Consider the following 8,127-nt stretch of genomic DNA (forward strand, 5'->3'; position numbering starts at 1 on the left):
AAAGTTTAAAAAAAAAAAACTACAGAGCAACACAAACAACTTGGTTGCTGCCTGATTGTTTGATTTACAGGATACACAGAACTTCATTAGGTTTGATCAGACCCTCCCTGTGTTCGGTTAGTGTAGTTATAATACTGCAGATGTGAACTGAGCATTGGTCAGTTTGTTAGGTGGCCAGCCAGCCACCCACACATCCAGCAAGTCAGCCAGCGAGCCAGCCTGCCAGGCCAAGAGCAGAGGAAGCAGTCATTATCGAGGAAGCTAGGGCGTCTTAAAGCCATTATAAGCCCCTCAGAGAGAGCCAGTCAGAGGCAACACAGCTGACTGGAGTGCTTCAAAGCAGGAAGGAGCCCAGCCACCATCACTACCACCACCTCCAGCTGTCTGCATGTTCAATGGGAAGTGAGGAGTTTATAGGGTAAGATGGGGTTATAGGGCAGGGAGGATGACAAAAGATACAAAATACTTAGTAGCAGCTAAATCTGATTAAAAACAGAGTTTTGAGAATAAGCATTTCAGATGTGCAGGTGGTGTGAACTGAGTTAAACATGCACTGGTGTCGTAAAGGAAAACTGCAAAACAAAAAGTCGGGCGGATATAAAACGAGGTGAGGTTCAATTTTCAGTCACAAGAGATTGCCTCCTTTTAATTTGGTTCATGTTAGTTAAGTTTCAGTGGTTTTGGTTTGTGCACGCTTAGCTTCTGTTGCTTTTGCTGCAGTGAGTCCCCCTGAGAAACACTTAGTATTTAGAAAAGCAAGTAAAATTTTGGGGTCAGGTTTACACCGATGATTGTAACAAAGTGGTTTCAGACCAAATTATTCTACAGAAACTGTTTTGTTTGTTTGCTAGTTTGCTTTGTGGGAACAGTGTTCTTTGATCGGAAATAGACACTGTCAGCCATGACATACCTATACCTAAATAATCTAAAAGTACTCTCCACTTAAAAACATTTAATTCCTGAAGAATCAGGTCTTATCCCTCTATTTTTAATCAGTTTATACCCAGAGGATAGCTACCAGCTTTATGCACTCATATATGTACAGCTAAGCCCTCAGGCACACAAGCCTAGAAACCAGTTGGCAACCCACTGGCAACTGCCACTCGCAAGGGAAAAATGTGTTTTCTCCAACCAGCTGGTGTAAGGTTGCTGCCTGTTGCTGGTTGAAATCAGTCGCACATACATTCTCCATCAAGAACCTCCTTGTGATCACCCATTGTTTGTATAAAAGATGCCAAGCTTTTTCGAAAACACATGCTAACTGCAACCAAGAAATAGTAAAACTTGAAAAAATACATACTGGAAATGGAGACCTTCTGCCTTCAAAGCGCCGGTACCTTACTGCTGACACCAACTGATTTAAAAAATTGAACTTTTAATTTGAAGGCACATGATCTCCGTTTCTGGTTTGCGCTGCTCTCTTCACAGTTTCGCTAACACTTAACAAATAGCGAGTGTGCAGAGGATTCAGTGTTATCCATACAAACTACAGGCAACTACAGCAATAGCAAGGAGTTTTTATAGTGCAGCACCATATACCACTTTGCAACCATTTCAACCAGCAACAGCAAGCAGCTTCCCATGAGTACTTGCCAACTGGTTGCAGAATACCTATTTTTCCCTAGTGACTGGTGGTTACCAGGGGCTTGCTGACTTTGTCTCTAGCCTTGCTCTCTAGCCAATCAACTTCACAGCCACTGCCAGTAGCCACTCATAACATCCCATCCACTCGTTATTCCCTGGCCTGTTGCTTTTTTGTTTGTTCGTTTGTTTGGCAATGGGATCCTGTAAACCCTTATCTGTGTACTGTAGAAGTAAAAGCTCAACTAGGAGCAAGCTATAGCTAATTAAATAGCTAATCGCTAAATTAGCAACGCTAATACTAACAGCAAAAAGGGTTGACTCAATCTCTGAAGGCAGGGTTGTTGTTGTGGGATAAGCAGAAGGAGAAGATGTGATGGGGATGAGTTAGAAGTTTAGAAAGTTGGCAGTTACAGATGGAGAAGTTTAGAAATTGTTTTCTATCTTCACCACCATACCTTCTACAAGATTTGAAAGGTACTTCTGTCGTATTATAAAATACATGAAAATTTCAAAATACCTTTGGGTATTTTTTAAAGAAATAAAAGAGAGGCTTACATTAAACCTCTTAAGTGCACTTAACTTTCCTGTTGTGTCTTTTTTTCCTTCCAAATAATCTAATAAGAATCTATCTCCTCTGTCTTTGTTTTGTTGCTTGTCTGATTAATCCATCTGTCCTTCTCACCCTCCTCCCATCTCCCCCTTACGTTTCCTGCATCACCCCTTCCTTTACACTTTACCAGCCGCTTCTCACCACCTCCTCTTCTCTCCAGCACCTGTAACCCCTGCGGAGGGGAAGTTCCGGAGAAGAGGAAACCCCCGGGGCAACCAGGCACCTCACAAATGGTTAGCAAATTACACCTTCATTACCTCTATTCTCCTCTTCCTCGCTTCCTCTGGTCATTGCTTCACAATGACTTGCTGTTCCTGTGACCCTTCACATCTGTCAGCAGCTGACCTGTCAGCTCATAAAAGTAGCACCTACTTAGGAAAAGTAAGGAAATAAACGTTACTATTTTTCATATAAACTGAAGCAAAATGGTAGGTGAAACATGCTCGTCTCTACTGTTAATACTACAAAATGTTAATGGAGTACACCTTTTTTCCCCAGGGGACAACATATTTTTTTGGTTTTAGTAGCTAAATTGTGGTACAATTACGTACACAGGTGCAAAGCCGTAAAAACACCAGGAGAAGTTGCTGCTTGGGGTCAATCACAATGAGATCTCGTCAGTTTATGTTATTAAAAACAGAAATGCATCTTTAAAACCATATCAGACACGTGAAATTCAATTTTTTTTTGGACCATGTTTGATGTAGTTTCCTTTTAATCATTAAATGCAAAAAAATTTAATGAAAGCAGAATAATCTTTCCATCCATCTGATACAAAGGATTAAAGCTGAAATTGCTTTCATGTTGAAACTTATTTAGTTTTGTTTTTTAACGGCACAGCATCATGCCCAGTAATAAATACCGCACTCAGGGACACAAAGCTAATTCTGTTGAGTATTCTTACAGACGTTTTAAGTAATAAATCACAGTCGTTAATAAGTCAGGTTTGGTGACTATTTCAACAACAGTCTACAAATACAGAGATGAGCTCATAAAAAACAAAGATTATCTTTAAGTGCTTTGTTTTGGTTCACTCTTAGTCACACCAGCTCCATTCCCAGCAAGATCTTCACACGTTGTGTCTCTTGGACTGGAAAGTGAATTTGTCAAAACTTCTCAGGAGGTAAAATAATAAAAACCGTCTGATAGAAAGCTCAAGGGAACTATAAAGTGGAGCACTAATCATGAATGAATTACTTCCTCATGATTTATGACACGAGATCATCCTGAGAAGTGTGTTTTTTATTTAGATGTTGCTTTTCAAATGGAGTTTCTAAATCATTGCACAAGTTATGAAGACAGACCCGGTGTGATGTAATCTTCTGCATAGCTGGGGGATTTTTAAAATAACAGCAAGCGTATATTGGTAAATCGCTGTGTTGAGGTTTAGTTCCTGGATTTGTGTCCTTGAGCAGCTGACTAAAATATCAGGTTAGCAAAACGTGTGTATGTATGTGTGTTCACTGATCAGATTTGCGTAGTTTGCGTCATCTTTGCCATGAGCACACTTGAAATAAATACAGGTCTGAGCTGTTCCTAACAGGTCTCTTAAAAGGAGTTAAATCAAACTGGGGCTGCATGTAGGTGTTACCCATTACTGTGCAGGCAATATGATCACTTTAGAGGAACCTTGCATAATTTAAATCACTTTCCAGGTGTTTTATTTTGAAAAATGTATGTCCTGTTTTTTTCACGGAGCTCTTCCTCTGACAATAAAATAAGCTTTTGGCTGCAAAATCATCTCAAAGGGGTTATTTCTTTTATCTGTCTGCTTCTTTATCCATACTTGTCATCATTTGGGTTTCTCATCTCTTTGTGTCCTGCTGATTTTAAGGAAGAAGGTTTAAATTTTTAACTTTTCTATTTTTTCCATTACTCTATGACTGAATGGCTACATGACATGCTGTTTATGTTCTGCAAACAAACTAATGAGATCCGCATTACTCAGAGATTTTGGTCCATATTGACACGATAGCGTCATGCAGTTCTTGCAGATTTGTCAGCTGCACACTCATGAGCATGTCAGTTTTGACCAATCTGGTTAAAGCGAGACCACTGCACAGCTCAATAGCTGAGCTTGATGCACAAAATGACAATGAGTAACCCACCAAACGTCATTATGAAGACGATGTTGTGTCCCTTTTCTGACAGCAAAAAACATTTCACGATTAAGAGGTGGATGACTTTTTCCACCTCAACAGCAGTCCAGGGAAACCTTTTCTTTCAAGCTGGATGTTATTGGACGAGAGAGGCATACAACATCTATAGAATTACCGGATACGTGTTTTTTGTGGTGGTGGTGGTGGTGGCGATGATTTTTTTTTAGATATAAAAATCAAGGTTATCTGTTAGATTCATAGGATAAGACGTAGGGTTAAAAAGAATACGGTGAGTTTTCGTGAAGGACATTCATCAGATGGCAGATTATCTTTAACAGCCGTACCACATCAAACTGCAGAGATTGCTGGAAAGTATGTGGTATTCCGTAAAGTCTTGTGTATATTTTATGTAGTGAGTAAACAAGGGGGGATTTGGGGCACAGCCAAAGCCAGTTAAACAGCAAACTGCGCCAGCAGTGGTTGCTACTAGCAACAAATCATTGAACTGAAACTAACTGCTGGTGGTAAAACAGTGGCTGAAAACTAGCCACGCCTACCACCTGAACAAAAAAAACCAGCAGCATCTCCTGGACAGTTTGCTGCTGCCGCGACATGTTCAGGTATGGGAAACTTATGTGATTAACACAGTTTGAGCATGCTGTGTTTTCCACATCAGCTCATTCCCATTCTTTATTAAAGCTGAATGTGGTTCACACTGAGAAAAATATTTATATATCACTGCAGACGTGGTTTTATGTTTGCACAGGTGAGCAAATGTATTCATTCTTGAAGCCTTATGCACCACAAATGTATTTAACCATGAATTCATACCAAAATTAATGTTTAGTTTCCCGACTGGAAAAAGTTCAGTGGGTTGTGACAAGTTTTGGCTGCACAGTATGCATTTATGAAACGCTGACCCACCATCAGAGCCAATGCATTTGTGAGGTACGGATCGCCTTCGTTACCTGTGTCAAAGCAGAATGAGATGTGCAGTTCTTATAAAAATGTGCAAATTGACAAAAATGAAAATGCAGTATTGAAGAAGCTGTGGATCCAGCTGAGAGGCAGAGGGAGAGCCCACAGCAGTCCAGAAGTTCTACAGTCCTACTGCAGTGGAGTGACAATGAGAAAAGTGAGAGTATGAGTCATACACAAACCCCTCCCTCTCTCCTTCACCCCCCCTCCCGGCCCATCCTACCCCCACCCCTGCCCATGTAGCCGGGTTACGTCGATCCTGACTCATTCATTCACAGCCGAGTCTCAAGCCTGCCTTTGTTATACAGATGAAATTGTGCTACTTAAGAGACCATCCCAGCTCTCATTATAGTGCTGTGACATACTTTATCGCACTGGCTGCTGGAGCCCCATTCATAAAAATGCTCCAGTCTCTGAGTATGTGCCGAGGAAGGCTCATGCACACACACACACGCGCGCGCCCATGCACACATCTTCAATCCCACATTTGGATGCCTTGTACATCTGAATGAGTTGAGAATGATTGTTAGGGTTTGGCGTTTAATCCCTGCTGGGGCCACCCACACTCAGAGTGTGCAGCCATAGTTCTGTAACAGATTTGGGATGATGTCCTTTGAGGGTGCTCCATCTATCTGCTATCATAGGTGGCTCTCAATTTATGAAGTTTCACCTCTAACTGGTTACATTCCCTTTATTTTTTATTTTTTGTCTCTCCTCCTCTTCCTCCTCACTCAGTGAAACAGCATCTACCTACATGTGGTTAGCTCATCTCCTTTTCTTCCTCTCCTTCTCTCTCTGGTTAGCTCATCTCATCTCTAGGCAGTCAGCGTTGCAGGCAGCTAATTATAGGCCACACTGTGGAGCGCAGGGCCGGATGTGACAGCATGCTGTGTATGTGTCTATACGTGTGCGCACTGTATGTCTCCTTATCTGTGTTAAATGCAGACATATATGTCGCTGCTGCTCTCTGTATGTCTTTCTGCATACGTGTGGAAGTTTTTCATGTGTTGTGTTGTTCTTGAACGTTTCACTTTATGAGGAACTGCTGGCGTTTTTGACACTCAAAGTGGATATTTTGCTGGTCCTCACTTCTGAAGGTTTGGGAATGTATTGTTGGCGGTACTCACATGAATAATAATACAAAAGTGTGTGTCTGTGTGTGTGCAAGTGTGTGGACGAGCCACCAGCAGGATATCCAATCCCCGCCTCTCCCACACTGTACTGCAGCTCTGACTCATACAAGGTGGAGGCTGAGACAGCCAGGGTCTGATGGCTGGCAATGAGCATGTGCACACACACAGGCACACATACATGCGTACAAACTCCTACATATGTAGCCTATATGGCAAAGTAAGCAGGTATGGATTTATAATCCCTTCTTTTGGGGGAAGGCTTTAGTCATGTGCAAGGGAACAGACTGTATTTTACTGAAATGTAGTCTCAAAATCTTTAGCATTTGTGTGTAGCTGATTTAGCTTCTTATAAGATTTTTCTGTTTGTCTGCATTTGTAGGAAATTACAGAAGACAAAGACCTGCTGTTTACAATGTTGCCCCCAGAGGCTACAGCTGGTTTTACACTTTACACGTATGCGTCCACGACAAACATCCATGGACCCAGGCAGTCGGGTCTCCAGCAGTTTGAGCTTCAAGTCCATTAAAAGTAAGTATTTTATTAGATAAACTGTTTCATCTGGGAAAATTTGGTGCAGCTACTTTTATCCAACATTAAACTGATTTTTTGGGATCTGTTTATGGTAGCAGTGGATTTACTATTAAAGTAATCTGATTCTGGTGATTTAGCTCACTGTGTTCCTCACATCTGAACTGTCAGCAGATTACCATGTGGTAAGTTATCACTTTTTTTTTTTAAACTTTTTCCTCTTGATAGGGCTAGGTGACATGTGGAAGTTGTCACAGTGTAAAGTTCGATAACAAATACAGGTTTTTAGCCTTCAGCTGTGAAAGGGCGATGGGGTACTGTGGACACCCAAGTTTGTGAATATGATAACTCGAGAATGAGGCATTGTAGGATTTTCAAAATAATACCATAGGTGCATGTACAAAAAACCTTGGACGACGATCTCAGTGGCCTCGGCCTCGAGGTCGGAGGTCAAGTTTTCAATAATCTTGTGAATGCATAACTCAAGAATGAGGTGACGTAGGATTTTGAAACTGATACCATAGGTGCATCTACTTAAAATCTTGGACAAGCTCTAATCCCAGCGACCTCAAAGGTCAAGAAGTCACCTAAGAGTTTCACATTTATAGAGGTAGCATTGTTTCTAATCTTTATCTAGAACTGCTACATACACTTTAAATTGTGTGATGCATTGCTGTGTGTACAAATTCTGATTCACTGGTGCACTTTAGAAAAGCCGGCAGATATAAGAAGTTTCCAAGTCAGACAGAGTTCTCAGAAAACATACATGTATTTCTCAGTGAATTGAGCTGCATCCATTTGTGTCTTACGCACATAGGGTACGGCTAGACAGACAATAGTGACGGCTTCGCACGTAAAGGATGAGATCAGCAGTCGATATGTATCAGACGCCATGGGAACTCTCTCTCCTCCCTCTCTTCCTTATCACTCTTTCTTTCCTCTTCTCCTGCTCTGGTCTGCCTCACAGCTTCCTGTGTCACCCCTCCCCCCACCTCGTTAAAAGGAGAGCGAGAGAGAGACCTGTTCATTCATGCATTCAGTCAGTCAGCTGAGCAAGGAGTGAGGGAGGAGAGAAAGAGAGAGAGAGAAAATGAGAGCGGGGATAGAGGAGGAGAGGCGAGGAAGGCTTCCTCCCAGCGATGAATAGGTCACCTGTATTACATCACTGATGGGGGATGGAGCAGTGGAAAAGAAA

The 8,127-nt window shown here is 41.7% G+C and overlaps 1 long non-coding RNA gene across 2 annotated transcripts; it reads left to right on the forward strand.

The window, feature by feature from the left end:
* The first annotated feature begins 300 nt into the window (after positions 1-300).
* On the forward strand, positions 301-7,425 carry LOC308387584. Of its 2 annotated transcripts, none has more exons than XR_013969968.1 (3): positions 301-418; positions 2,355-2,427; positions 6,784-7,425. It is a non-coding gene; the product is annotated as an uncharacterized lncRNA (long non-coding RNA). The 2 variants fall into 2 exon arrangements; XR_013969969.1 differs by lacking the exon at positions 301-418 and adding an exon at positions 497-607 and having other exon boundaries at positions 2,325-2,427.
* The last annotated feature ends 702 nt before the right edge of the window (positions 7,426-8,127 follow it).

Source organism: Rhamphochromis sp. 'chilingali' (assembly GCF_963969265.1).
Source record: "Rhamphochromis sp. 'chilingali' genome assembly, chromosome: 19".
NCBI lineage: Eukaryota > Metazoa > Chordata > Actinopteri > Cichliformes > Cichlidae > Rhamphochromis > Rhamphochromis sp. 'chilingali'.